This window comes from Elephantulus edwardii, unplaced genomic scaffold, assembly GCF_000299155.1.
Source record: "Elephantulus edwardii isolate Elephantulus edwardi_28Jun2011 unplaced genomic scaffold, EleEdw1.0 scaffold00006, whole genome shotgun sequence".
In the NCBI taxonomy this organism is placed as follows: domain Eukaryota; kingdom Metazoa; phylum Chordata; class Mammalia; order Macroscelidea; family Macroscelididae; genus Elephantulus; species Elephantulus edwardii.
This window is the reverse complement of record NW_006399756.1, coordinates 27,948,677-27,961,654: the sequence shown is the minus strand read 5'-3', so window position 1 is coordinate 27,961,654 and position 12,978 is coordinate 27,948,677. Positions and strand designations below refer to the sequence as shown.

At 42.3% G+C, this 12,978-nt stretch overlaps 1 protein-coding gene across 2 annotated transcripts in view; it reads left to right on the top strand.

Moving 5' to 3' along the window:
* The window catches only part of CNNM2 (cyclin M2), a 179,386-nt gene that overhangs the window by 1,881 nt on the left and 164,527 nt on the right, over window positions 1–12,978 (top strand). The window lies entirely within an intron of this gene.

Below are 12,978 nucleotides of genomic sequence, written 5' to 3'. Positions count from 1 at the left end.
CAATTTCTCCTTCTCTCTCTTAATTGTAAAGTTGAAAGGGTGGCGTGGATCTGGGGACGGATCGAACTAGTGTGCGCTCCTGGCTTTAGAGAGCACTAGCCCAGCCATCACTTGCTTTCAAAAAGAATTTTTTTTTTCTTATTCCTTATTTCGTATCAGAAAGGCAGGCGCCGGAATAGCTGTGCGTGGTACCTCCCCACCTCTGGGTGTGTGGGATTTGGGGCGATCTGCAGCTTGTACCTGGGTTCCGAGTGGGTAGGTGAATTTAAGGGCCGGCCAATGCCCTGCAGGGCCCTTTTGTCTCCTCGCTCCCAGGTTCTGGGAGGAACATTTAAGTAGCTTTTCTAAATGTGCTACATGCGTTACTGTCCTCTGTAAAGCTCTGCGGGGTCGTTGTTTCGAGGATGGGAAGGTTGTATTTTTCCCTTGTTTCTGGTTCCCACCTCTGGGGAAGATGTGACGTCCGCCTGTGGTGGTGGGAGGTGGGGTAAAGCGGGACACCCCCCCCCCATTCACTCATTTCACTATGATTTGCCTTAATCTGAAAAGAGGCTTGTAAATATGCTTTGGAGAGATTAGAGGTGAGTGAACCGTTTCTGAAGTTATAGCTTGTTTAACTTGTTTCATCATTTGTTTAAATGGACCTGAAATGATTCGCAGACCGAGGGTGTTTGTGGCAGAAAGCTTGAACTTGTAGCAGTGGGATCAGTCCCTTGATTAATTATGGTTTATTTCTTGAGTCATTTTAGTGTAACAGTGTTCTTTTTAACCTTGATCCCGGGGAGCACTGAAGCATGTGTTCTCGTCAACTCACGTTGTTCCAGAGTGTTTGACAGGAAGGAAGGATAGTGTCTGACTGATTCACCTTTCTGCGATTTTGCTGTTTTTAATTGCTTTCCCTTTTTTTGTGTGATGTTCATGTAAATGACATGCTGAAATTCTGCCATTCAAAAGTTGCCATTCACTGGGTGGGATTGTTATTTGAAAACCAAGGGATATTGAGGCTTTTAAAAAAAAAATTGTTAGGATACAGTTGCCAAGTCCCCATTTTTTGAAGTGTGTATTGTAGCCTCGTGTGACCTGATAGGTCAACACAATTAAGTTTTCCTTCTTCAAATAGATTTGTGATGACTGATAATGGCCTGCTCACTGGGAAAAGGCCATGTGTGCCTGGTGACACCAGTGGATGTGATAATGTGTGTCTGTGCTTGCCCTCATTCCTGCTTTCCCCCTGGCTGGGTGACGTCCTCTCTAGAGTCCTCTCTAGAATGGGATCACATTGCAGTAATTTTCAGATGAAAGAATAGAGTAGAATGTGCTTCAGAGGTTGGTAATTTGCATGTAAAAGCAGAATGAGATTCTTCTGGATTCTTAAGCAGTAAAAAGAAAATGTCCATTGTGTCTAGGTGACAAGAGTTGCTCTGGGAGTGTCATTGTTCACTGACTGCTAAGTTGTTAATTAGAGCATCTAACCAGTCTCTTCATTCGTTTTGCACTAATATCTGTAATGTAGAAAGCTGGCCTGAAACGCTTGAAAAATGCCCCTGAAGTATTTTATTTTCTTTCTGTTACTAAGTTCTAGTGTTGATACAGTTTGCTGTATTATTTTTTAAAAAACTACTAATGAGTTTTGGATATGTAATGATGAGTTGATAATACTAATTTATACCCCCTGCTGAGTTTTTTCCCTTTCAGAATTCAGTTATTCACCTTACTGCTCATTAATCTAGCTCTGGTGGTCTAGTGGGTAAGGTGCTGTGTACTGCCAACCCAGAGGCAGGCGGTTTGAATCCATCAGTTGCTCCTCAAAAGTAAAGATGGGTGGTCTCTTCCTGTGCAATTTACAGCCTCTGAAAAACCACTGGAGGACCTTCTATGGTCTGTTCTGACTTGACAACAATGAGTTTGAGGGGATTTTTGACTCATTAGTAATCATGCCTGTACTCAAAATATAAAAACTTGTGTTATTTTGAAATTTACTGTTAGTTGTCCTTAAACGATTTTCCAGTGATTGATTTATTTTCGGGAGGAATCCTTTTTTTCCCCCCTTTCAGAATTAAGTATATTGTTCATAGTATTTTCCTTGAAATGCATCCTTTAAATAACTGGATTGCTAGTATTTTCCTCTAACTCTAGAAAAATAATGCTATGAAAGATTTTATTACTATCCTAACCCTTAATGAAATATTTGGTTTCAAAGATATGTGGCTCCACAATCTCTTGGTACCAGCAGCCAGGAAATCAAAAGATGAATTGCACTGTGAAAGTCTACTGTCAGGGACCTCTCCAGAGTATTGAACAGCAATGCTATCAGTCTGGAGACTAAGATGCACCTGATCCAGGCCATGGTCTTTGCAGTTACATGCTGCCATCAGAAAGCTGAACAGTGACTGGAGGTGAAAGAAGGAGAATTGATGCCTTTGAGCTGTGGTGCTGGAGAATAGTATTGAACATATCATGGACTGCTAGGAGAACAAACAGGTTCATCTTGGAGAGGGTGAAACCAGGCTGCTCCTTGGAGGCAAGAATTCTGAGACTTCCTCTGACATACTTTGGGCATGTAGCAAGGAAGGACCAGTCCTTGGAGAGAGACATCATCCTTGGAAATGTGGAGGGATGGAGAAAGAGAGGAAGACCATCAATGAGATGGATTGACTCAGTGATGAGGGTAATGGGGTTAGGAGTGTTAGAGACAATAAGGTTGGCTCAGGATAGAGCAGGGTTCAGAGCTGTTGTATGTAGGATCAATGTGAGTTGCAAGCAACTCAACAGTACATAACAACATAACAACAAACTAAAAGCACATTCACATTAGTAGCATAATCAGAACAGTGGCAGAGACATTTGGTGCAAGTGAGATAGTTAAGCCATTATCTTGAAAAGATGAAGTTTATTATTAAAATTATAACTTGTAACGACACACACACACACACACACACATATATGTAGTTGATTTTTCAGCTTCTCTTTCTTGCATTTTTTATATGTTTTCATATGAGTTCTTTTTACTGTATGAGTTAGGATATTTCACCAGTTTCCCCACCATCCCTTCATTTCCTTATTCAAATATGTAATAGTGTGGATGGTCAGCCATGACTGTTTTTCTTTGTTGAGTAACAGTATGTGCTTTGGCTGCATGTCTTTTTCTTCCCCTCTTCACACCAACTTTTCCATTTCTAAGAAACAGAAGCAAAACTAAATTCTATAATATCCTTGTAATACCTCCAAACTGGTCAGATAGTTCATTTCTCATTGAAAAGGAAACTTTCTTAATTAGAATGTATTGAGTCCTTTTCTCATCCATATGCTACCCGGGTGATTCTGATTCATGGTGACTTCATCTGTTGTCGCAGAGTACAGCTGCATCTACAGGGTTTTCCACGGACCTCTGGTGACCTACTGGCAAGAAGCTGCACTACAATCCTTAAGTCAAGCAGTTCAAGGCCACCAGCTGTTCCTTGGGCAATCTCTTCCCATGCGATTAACTGGCTCTGAAAATCTGCCAGAGGGTCAGCTATGGGTTGGTTCTGACTCTTCCATACTCAACAAGAACAACAAACAACAATGAGTTCTCAGGTCTATGACCTTGAAGTAGATGGCCAGGTGTTTGTTCTGACTTGCCTCTGTCTGGGTTCAAGCTGCTAACCTTTGGATCAGTAGTTAAGTATTTAGTGATTGTTTCACTGAGGAATTCTTTTCTGTATATATTGTTGGTTTTAGATGCTGTCAATTGGATCCCAACATATCCAGACAGAGTAGGAGGGCCTATGGAGGTTTCTAGGATGTAATATTTATGGGAAGGTAACACTGCATGGTTCAAAATTGGGAAGGGTGTACGTCAAGTATGTGTCCTATCTCCATACCTTTTCAGCTTGTATGCAGAGCAGATTATCTGAGAGGCTGGACTCTATGAGGAGAAGTGTGGCATCAGGATTGGTGGAAGATCTATTAACAGTCTGCGTTATGCAGATAACACAGCCCTGCTTGCTGAAACTGAGGAGGACCTCATGCACTTGCTGCAGAGGGTCAAGGACTGCAGCCTTCAGTATGGACTGAGGCTCAGTGTCAGGAAGACAAAGATTCTCACCACTGGACCAATTGGCAGCATCAGGATGGATGGCGAAGAGATTGAGATTGTTCACAGCTTCAGTTTGCTTGGCTCCACAGTCAACACTCTTGGCACCAGCAGCCAGGAAATCAAAAAGCGTATTGCGATGGGAAAGTCTGCTGTTAGGGACCTCTCTAAAGTACTCAAGAGCAATGGTGTGTCGTTGGAGACTAAGGTGCATCTGATACAGGCCATGGTCTTTGTAATTACTTGTTATGCATCAGAGAGTTGGACAATGACTAGGGAGGATAGAAGGAGAATTGATGCCTTTGAGCTGTGGTGCTGGAGAAGAGTATTGAATGTACCATGGACTACCAGGAAAACAAACAGATTCATCTTGGAGAGGATTAAACCAAGCTGCTCCTTGGAGGCAAGGATTCTGGGGCTTCGTCTGACTTACTTTGGACATGTTGTAAGGAGGGACAGGTCCTTGGAGAGGGACATCATGCTTGGTAGGGTGGCGGGACAGCGCATGAGGGGAAGACCCTCTATGAGGTGGATTGATTCAGTGACTGGGGTAATCGGGATGGGTGTGTCAGAGGCAGTGCGATTGGCACAGGATAGAGCAGAGTTTAGGGCTGTTGTACATAGGGTCGCTATGAGTCGCAAACAACTTGATGGCACATAACAACAACAACAACAACAACAACAACTCTGATGTTATAGAGCATTACATGTTGGGAGTGCTAGCCAAAAGATTAGTGGTTCAAATCCACCAACCATTTCATGGGATAAAGATGGGCATTCCGCCTCTGTAAATTTACAGTCTTGGAAACCCAGTGGAAGGATGGAAGGTCACTGTGAGTCTAACTGCGTGATGGAAGGTGTGATTTTGGCTTGATCTTTCTTTATAGGAGCAGGCTGGCAGGGCCTTTCTCCTGCAGAACCACTATTGTTGTTCTTATGTACTTTTGAGTAGGAACTGACTCATAGCTGACCCTCCAGCAAGTTTTCAGAGTCAGTCAATTGCATGGGAGGAGATTACCCATCTTTTTCCTGCAGAGCAGCTGGTGGATTTGAACCCAGTGCCTTTGAGTTGGTAGTGCCATAGTGACACCAAGGTTTGATTTTTAAAAAATATATAACATAATTATATATGTACATTATTATGTATGTGCATAATTAGCCCGAGTTATTCTTCACTGGGGCCCTAGTTCAGATCAGGATGGGGTGAGAGGTAGAGATAGATGTTGCAATATGGGAAGAAAGGAGAAGATATATTCTCTTACACAAGGAGCTCAGGTGGCTTCGTATATCACATCAGTGGTTTGAATTCACCAGTTGTTCCCTGGAGAAAGATGGGCACTCGCCTGCTGGCCTATATGAGCCAGAAGCTGCTCAGAGGTAGTTGTTTTTGTTAGGTGCTAGCGAATCAAATACAACTTATAGCAACCCAGTGTATAGCAGATCTGAACCCTGTTCTATCTTGTGCCATCTTCCCACTTCCTGACACACTAGAGCCCACTGCGGCAGTCACCATGTCAGTCCACCTGGTTGATTTTCCTCTCTTTTGCCAACCCTCCACTCTTCCAAGCACCATGTACTTCTCCAAGGAATAGCCCCTCCGGACCTCTCAAAGGTACTCAGGAGCAACAGTGTCTCTCTGGAGACTAAGGTGCGCCTGATACAGGTCATGGTATTTGCAGTCGCTTGTTATGCATCAGAGAGTTGGACAGTGACTAGGGAGGACAGAAGGAGAGTGGATGCTTTTGAGCTGTGGTGCTGGAGAAGGGTACTGAATGTACCATGGACTGCCAGGAAAACAAACAGATTCATCTTGGAGAGGATTAAACCAAGCTGCTCCTTGGAGGCAAGGATTCTGGGGCTTCGTCTGACATACTTTGGACATGTTGCCAGGAGGGACTGGTCCTTGGAGAGGGACATCATGCTTGGGAGGGTGGAGGGACAGCGCAGGAGGGGAAGACCCTCAATGAGATGGATTGATTCGGTGACTGGGGTAATCGGGATGGGTTTGTCAGAGGCGGTGCGGTTGGTGCAGGATAGAGCAGGGTTTAGAGCTGTTGTACATAGGGTCACTATGAGTCAGAAACGACTCGATGGCACATAACAACAACAACAACAACATGCCCAAAGTATATGAGTACACATCATCCTTGCGTCCAAAGAGCACTCTGGCTGCGCTATCTCCAAGACATATTTGTTCTCTTGCCCGTCCATGAGATTTTTAGTGATCTTCAACAGTAGGCTAAAAAAAAGCAGCATGCTACCTATTTATAAAGTGCATAACTTTCTAATGATGAGGGATTTTCACGAGACAACTAGGAAACTTTTGGCTAACCTTTAAGTTAGAAGACAATAATTATGCTAATCTTAGAATTGTTGTTGTTATTGCTATATGCCCTCGAGTTGTCTGCGACCCACACCAACCCTATGCACAGGCGCTCTGAAGCCTGTCCTGAGCCAGTCTCACTAACTCCAGCACACCAACCTCTGTAGCCCCAGTTCCTGTATCAATCTGTCTCATCCGCAGTCTTCCTCTCCTGCACTTAGTGTATTGCCATTATTGTTTTTACTGTGTGCTAAGTGCCAGACTGAGTGCTTCTCATGAATTTTCTTGTCTAATTCTCTCAATGACCAAGTGAAGATACTATGTCCATTTTACAAATGAGGGACTTAAGTATTAGATTAAATGATTTATTCAAAGTCATGTATTAAGTTACGGATTTGGGACTTTAGGTATGTCTGACTCTAGAAATTAAGCTGCTCACCTTTGTATTGTACTGGTTCCCTTGCTTGTAATGATCTGTTTCTGTTTTACTGAGTGTAATTGTTGGTATTTTGTGAGGATTGCCTCAGAGTCCATTGGACAACAGATACAGAAATGAATAAAAACGTGTATGATTTTACTTTAGTGCTTTTTGTGAAGTTATACATGATAGTGCTCTTTTTCCTTGCCATTAAAATTAACCAGATTTTCAGCTACTTTAGTCCAAAATAAAAGGATTATTTGTTTTCAGCTTCTTCCATGTCCAATCAAGGTTCTTTTGAAATAGTTTTATACTAAATTGTGTTGTCTTGGTATGTTATTTTAATGGACCGTTTTCATACAGCTAAAAGGTACAGTAATATCTTAATCTTGATTTCTTAACTGTGTCTGTTAGAAGTATGACTCGGACTCTGGTTTGTATGTTAGTCTTGATATTTATTTGTAGTTTTTGGTAAGCACTTTTGTAATAATTGGTTTCTAATGAGCATCCTTTACAACTCTGCCTCTGTGTACTCCTTGCAAACAGCCTTTTCCTTTTTTGTCAGTTTTGTGGTTACTTATAAATCTAAATACGATAATAAACCCAGCAAATCCTACTAAAGGATTATGAGATATTTAGTAAATGGTCCGAACCAAATAGTGTAAGGAAAACCAAACGAAAACCAGTCCCGGTGCCATTGAGTCAATTCCAGTGTGTGACCCAGTAGGACAGAGTCACTGCTTTACTGATTTCCAGGGTCCTCTGTCTCTATGGAACCAGCCCCCTTCATTCTTTTCTTTCCAGAAAGTTGATGAGTTCAAACTGCCAACCTTTTGGTTAGCATCTAATTTCCCTAACCACAAGGCCACTAGAGTGTAACGCTAGTACTTTGTGTGCGTGGGTAAGTGCTCAGCTGCTAATGGAAAGGTTTGAGGGAGAGAGAAATGGTGGCAGTCAACCTCCAGAAGGATTAATAGACTTGGAAACCCACTGGAGCTCTTTACTCTGTATTATAAGGTCCTTTTAAATTGTGATCAACTCAGCAGCAACACGTTTGAGATTTTGTTTTACTTTTGCACTCAGAAAGTGCACTAGAGGCTCTTTATTTACGGAAAAGCCTTTCTGATAAATTATTGTGGACTCGTAGACCTTCAGCGAGATTAATTGATACAGTGACTGCAGCAGTGGGCCTGAGTATGGCAGAGATTGTGATGATGATGCAGGACAGGATAAGATTCAGATCACAGTGGGGCTGGGAATCATAGGTGACTGGACAGCACCATACAGCAGCAGTTTAGACAGTGAGACATCTTGTTATTGTTGTTGTTACGTGCCTTCAAGTTGGAGTCAACTCAGCTGTCCTCAGTGGGTTTCCAGAGACTGAAAAAAATCCCAGGCGAGATTGCCCATCTTTCTTCCATAAAAGCAGTTGGTGAATGAATTCAAACCTCAGACCTTTGTATTGGCAGTACAACTCCTTCCCATTAAGCCACCACAATAGGAGGGCTGAATCTGAAGAATTAGTAACCGGTTGTTGTCATTTTTCTCTTAGCTAGCTAGTTAGGCAGTTTCATTCTAATACTGAAGAGCATGCTAGTTGATAGCTGCCAGGGACTTGGTTAGCTATTTTCTAGTGTTAGCTAGAACAGGTGGGATTGCCAGATAATGTTTTCAGTAAGAACATCATTAAAAGAAGAATGTTCAATTTCCACTTACCACATTCTGTATACAGTGCTCTCTCATGCTTTCTCAACAAATCTTTCCAATTAATATCTTGAGCATTTAATTTTTTCCGTTCATGAAATAAAATGTCCCACTCGCCTACACCTAGGCCATGGTTTTTGTTTTTGTTTTTGTTTTTTTTGAAGGACAGAACGCTTTCCTTCTAGTCTTTTTTTTTTCTTTTTCTTTTTTAATTTATTCTTAATTTCAATGAAAATTTACAAAGACTTTGGATTTCCATTCATTCATTGTTGAACTTTTCTCTCCTCCCAACCCTTCCCCCTCTTTGAAAAGTAAAAGAAAATTTCTTTCATTGTTTTGCAATCCCTCCCCCCCAGGTCCGCTCCACTATGCAGCCTTTGCTCTGGACTCCTGTCATGACAAAAATACCTAGTCACATATCCCTTTTAAACAGTTTTCTCCCTCATCTGTTTCAATGCAGTATACGTTATTGAACCCATCTTTCTCAGTCTCTCCCCGACTCCAAGGTCAGTCCTGTTTTACAACAGTGGCATCATGCAGTATTTGTCCTTTTGTGACTGAGATACTTCACTCAGCATGTCCTCCAGGGTCACCCATTTTGAATAATAGTGCATGAGTCCCTTGTTTTTCAATGCAGCATAGTATTCCATTGTGTGACTATACCATAGCTTCTCTATCCATTCGTTTGTTGATGGGCACTTAGGTTGTTTCCAACTCCTTGCTATTGTGAGCAAAGCTGTGATAAACATGGGTGTGCATATGTCTGCTTGGATGTCAGTTATGGTATCTTTGGGGTATATTCCCAGTAGTGGAATTGCTGGGTCGAATGGTATCTCTATTTGCAACTTTTTGAGAAAGGACCACACCGCCTTCCACAGTGGTTGCACCATTTTACACTCCACCAACAGTGAATAAGGGTTCCAATTTCTCCACAATCTTGCCAGCATTTGTTGCTTGCTGTTCTGTTAAATTTTGCTATTCTGACTGGGGTGAGATGATATATTTGTTTTGAGGATGTGTTTTTGAAAAAAATTGTTAAAGGCATGAAATGGTGTAATGGGAAGTGAATGTATTTGTTCCTGTGATCTTGTATGTTTACTGCGATGTCAGACTGGAGACTAAGGTGCGCCTGATCCAGGCTGTAGTCTTTGCAGTTACATGTTGTGCATCAGAGAGTTGGACAGTGACTAGGGATGATAGAAAGAGAATTGATGCCTTTGAGCTGTGGTGCTGGAGAAGAGTGTTGAATATACCATGGACTGCTAGGAGAACAAACATGTTTGTCCTAGAGAGGGTGAAGTCGGAATGCTCCTTGGAGTCAAGAATTCTGAAGCTTCATCTGACATACTTTGGGCAGGTTGCAAGGAGGGACCAGTCTTTGGAGAGGGACATCATGTTTGGAAGAGTGGAGGGATGGCACGGGAGAGGAAGACCCTCAATGAGATGAATTGATTCTATGATTGGGGTTGGTGGCAGTGAGTATGTCAGAGATGGTGAGGTTGGCACAGGATAGAGCAGCATTTAGGGCTCTTGTACATAGGGTTGCTGTGAGTCACAAGCTACTCGATGGCACATAACAACAACAACTTATATTAAACAACTGTATAGTTTTTGGTGTTTAGAACATCACCATGAAATATTCAGAGTATGAAATTAGAGCTGATTCTAAACTAGTATTTGCTGAATTTACTAGATGATAAATAGGTCTGTCTTGGAGAGGGTGAAATCAAGTCTCTCCTTGGCCACCATCTCATATACTTTGGGCAAGTGGCCAGGAGAGACCAGTCATTGGAGAAGGACAGCATGCTCGGAAGGGTGGAGGACCAGCATAAGAGAAGAAGACCCCAAATAAGATGGCTTGATACGGTAACTGGGGCAATTTGGGTTGGTGTGTTGGAATTAATGAGACAGGCTCAGGACAGGGCAAGGTTCAAAGCTGTTGTACATAGGGTCGCTATGGGTCACAGGGGACTGGGCAGCACATAACAACATGAACAAGAACAAGGATTGCTTGGATCACTTCTTAAAAATAAGGTCCTGGGCCTCACTCAAGATTCCTGAACCTTAGAACATCACCATGAAATATTCACTGAGTATGGAACATACAGCTTACTCTCAATAAATCTGTGGGTAGGTGCATTAAGAAAACGCTGGTCTAGTCAGCAGCCTCTTAAAAGAGAAAGTAGGAAGCAGGAGAAAGATGGGCAGTCTCCTTCCATATGATTTACAGCCTCTGAAAACTCATGGGAGGGTCAGCTATGACTCAAGGGCACTAAACAGCAACCACAAACACTAAGAGAAAGTGAGAGTGAATGACTTGTTTAGGGCTACTCACCTAGCTAAGGAGCCCCAAGGGGTGCAATGATTTAAGTGCTTGGCTACGAAACTGCTGAGGGAAAGATCAAGTAATTTGACCCCACCCAGCAGCTTCAGGAGGAAAGATTTGGTGATTGGCTTTTGGAAGGATTTCGGTTTAGGAAACTGTGGGACATGAGTCAGAATCCACTCTTGGCGCTCAGAGAGCTCGTAACATGAACTGGGCCTAAACTCTTAGCTCATAACATGAATTGGACCTAAACTTTTATCTCTGACTTCTGTATCCAAGTTCTTTCTTTTCCAATAGGCTAAGTTTCTGGTTCCAGAAGATTCAGGTAAGTAAGGGTAGTTGTGTCACTGAAAAAACAAATATTCAGGGTTGCCATTGGGTTGTGGCTTTTTTTTTTTTTAATTTTGTGATTTTGATGTCAATATTTTAGCTATTCTGAATTCTAGAAATCTTTTTTAAAAATTTTCTTTCTTTTTTTTTGTGCGTGTACCATCAAATCAGATCTGACTGGTACGGGAGGAGATTAGCCCTCCTTCTCCAGCAAAGCATCTGGTGGATTTGAACTGTATGCCTCTGGGATTGCAGCGCAGCTTCTTGCCACTAGGCCATCAGAGCTCCCCTAATTCTAGAAATCTTTGACAGGCATTTTGTCATGTAGAAAGTAAGTCTTAACTCCCATGTCAACTTTGTTTTATTTTACCTTAATTTTGTTCTATTACTCTGCTAAGATCCAGTTAGGAGAATATTTTAAGAAATAAGTATTGATTAATAGACTGCTTACGTCCCAAATTTTTAAATAGAAGGCATTTCTCATTATTTGATTCATTAAATTCAATTCTGGATGTCCCTTAATGATGTATTTTCCTTTTGGATCTTCCTTTTTTTTTTTTTTTTTTTTTTCTAAACCGTTTATTTCTCCTGACAGGGAGGTGGGCTGGATTGGGACCTGAAGGGCAGGGCCGCTACAGACCAAGGCAGGCGAGTGTGGCCCTCAAGCGAAAGTGGAGTTGTTCCAGCCCATGTTGGCCGCGTTCATGTCATAGTAATTGATGTAGACCCTGCAGGACGGGAAGGTGGGCTTAACTCCACGAAGGGCTGGGCCACTACTGACCAAGGGAGGTGAGTGTGGCCCTCAGGCGAAAGTGGAGTTGTTCCATCCCACGTTGGCCGCATTCATGTCATAGTAGTTGATGTAGACTCTGTCGGGGCTGATGTGCAGCCGCTGGGAAAGCAGACCGCACAGTAGCTTGGTGTAGGTCTGGTTCTGCGCAGGCTGCAGAGCGCACAAGGGTCGCTTGAGCCACCGAAAGCCATGAGCTGGTCTGGGACCACTTGCACTGCGATGTACTGGGACGGTTTGCCGGTGGCCTGCGCCAGCTGCTGGGTAAGCTCAGAGAGCAACCCATTGGGCTCGGATGCGCGAGGCACGTTCATGTTGACCACAAACATCGGCATGATGGCGGAGAGTAGTGAGCGTGGCGTCTGCAGGCCTGGAACTCGGATCTTTTATGAGACCGCTAAAGATGGGATCTGGGAACTTCTTCAGCTCTTTGTCTCATAGGACATGTTTATAAAATTTCCATTAAAATGCCCACCAAAGTATTTGAAGCCTATGTCCCATTCATGCATCATTCAAAAACTCCTTTACTGAGTTTTTATAAGTAAGTCAGATTCTTACAGAGAGTTATTTCTGAGTTTTTGGAGGTCATTTGCATGAACAGAGTGGCCAGAACCTGAGTGTTAATTAGTCCTTTAGGTCAGGAGTGATGATAGCTGAGCACTGGCTCTTACTGTGATCTGGCCAAAACAGGAAAAGGTTTTTTTTTCTGTTGGTTTTATGGGGATTACTTATCACCTGTCTCCTTCCAAAGTACCTCAGAATTATTTACATTCTGAAACATTCCTGACTGTTGCAAGAGGCTGATTAAGTAATTAAATCCAAGTACAATTTAAATGTCTGTCATTAGCTAGAAAACCTTACAAAATACATTGAGCTAACATAATATTTTATAGTTTTATTTGCTTTTGAACTAATGAAACTTGTGAACTTCTTAAACTATTTTTAAAATTTTAAATTTTAAACTTGTAAACTATTATAAACTTCTGGATTCTAATTAAACGTTTACTCCTAT